Genomic DNA, 1768 nt, shown 5'->3' with positions numbered 1-1768 from the left:
GTTTGTGGGTTTGTCCTTACAAAATTTATATATATATTAATTTTCAACTTTCTCAACATAAAACGTGCCATGGAGGTTGTAATTTCCGCTGTTTTGTTGTAAACAACGTTGAAATGGTGGTACATAATGCTTTCAATGTTGCAACCTTCTTTCTCTTTACACGTGTGTTTTAACAGTAGATATGTGTTGCCTTCTTTGGCATCCACATATTTTTACTTTACACCTATTTCTCTTCTCTGCAACTGCCATCTACTTCATCATCATCACCACACCATCTCTGTCTTTGTTTTGTTAACGTCATCGCAGCCGTCTACCATTAGCGTCTTCAACTACGAACTGTGACCGTCGTCACCATACCGTTCTCGCATCTCCCACTATCGGCTGATTTAGGGTTTCGTCATGGTACAAGTTGGTTTTGTGGAGATAATGGTAATAGGGTCGATTTGAAACCTTAGGTGGTGTGCTGACGGCGGGGGTTCAGTGGCTGGTTGTGTTGGGAGGCGAGCGGAAGATGTGGTCGACCTACTGTTGCCGGGTTGTGCTTGGAAACCCTAGGTACCGGTGGTCCGATGTCCGCTTACCGCCTCTCTTCGCCTGCGTACGATGTTGAACTGCACTATTTGTGACTTTTTACGTATTGAACTTCAATTTGTGCCGATATGTTGTGATTTTTAATGAATTTCATTATCATTCAAGTGTAGCTTCTTGACAAATTTGTAAGAACTGACTTTGACTCTGCATGTGTATTTGAGCATGTGCATTCTTGGGATGACAACTGAGATGGCTTGGTTGTCATTATGAAAGTAACGGCTTTCGTATATGGTTGCCATGATGTTTTGCTCATAGGCATGGCAACTTATGTGGCAGCCATGGTGCGGAGCTGGACCTATTATGATTCTGTTACTTCAGATGGGTTTTTGGCTATGATGGTATTCGGTTTAGGTCCTAGCAATGTATGTTGCGGCTATAATACCGACCTGAGCCTCGGGTTGACAATTTAATATGTTTTGTTTTGTTTGTATCTTCTTTACGATTACTTTTTAATTGCGTCTAATATTCTTTTTATGATTGTGATGATACTCATGTTGCGAAGTAGCAACGAAAAGAAACAGTTATCCTCCTCGCATCGTAAACCTCTTATTTATTAAATTTAATTATCAGTCAAGTGTTGCTTCTTGAAGAGTTAGGAGGAATTGTTTTGACTTGGATGGACCTTATATTTGTGATTTCGTCTCTTCAGATCGGTTTATGGATCCTCGGGATGTTACAGGTCAATAAATCTCTGTTTCAAATTGGTAGGAAGTAATTTATGATTCAAAATTTGAAGAAAAAAAAGGTTGATTGTGTTTGTGTTTGTTGCAGGTCTTCCCATTGATAGACGAAACCCTATCGCTAGATTCTTTTGAGTTTAGGAAATACAGGTAATTAATTTGGTTTTGTTTTCGACTTTCGACCAATAATTTTTTTACCTTTTTATATGTTATTCGTTTATAGTTCTCATAATAGTTATAATGCATGCCTTATGTCATGTTGCAGGCATTGTGTGAACGAACCTGAGCCTATTTTGGTACACATTTTGAGTTTTATTACCTTTCAAGCAAAAGGTTGATTGTGTTGGTCTCCTGTTAGCTTTTCTATTTCCTCCTTTTGATTATAAAAAGAATTGCAGGCTGCAGACTATGACAACCGCAGGCTGCGAAGGACCGGAACCGAAACATCAAAAGAGCACCAATTAAAACGGGGAAATCTCTTTTTGCTAATGACAAAT

At 39.0% G+C, this 1768-nt stretch overlaps 1 long non-coding RNA gene across 1 annotated transcript; it reads left to right on the top strand.

Annotated features, from left to right (window-relative positions):
• Nucleotides 1-1145: 1145 nt before the first annotated feature.
• LOC143601095 (uncharacterized) lies at nt 1146-1768 on the top strand. The gene is made up of 3 exons (XR_013147593.1): nt 1146-1270; nt 1363-1421; nt 1670-1768. It is a non-coding gene; the product is annotated as an uncharacterized LOC143601095 (long non-coding RNA).

This window comes from Bidens hawaiensis, unplaced genomic scaffold (assembly GCF_021521415.1).
Source record: "Bidens hawaiensis isolate Kalapana, Puna unplaced genomic scaffold, B.hawaiensis_p1.1 tig00055517_1, whole genome shotgun sequence".
Lineage (NCBI taxonomy): Eukaryota > Viridiplantae > Streptophyta > Magnoliopsida > Asterales > Asteraceae > Bidens > Bidens hawaiensis.
The sequence above is the reverse complement of the archived record's forward strand: the minus strand, read 5'-3'. Positions and strand labels throughout refer to the sequence as shown.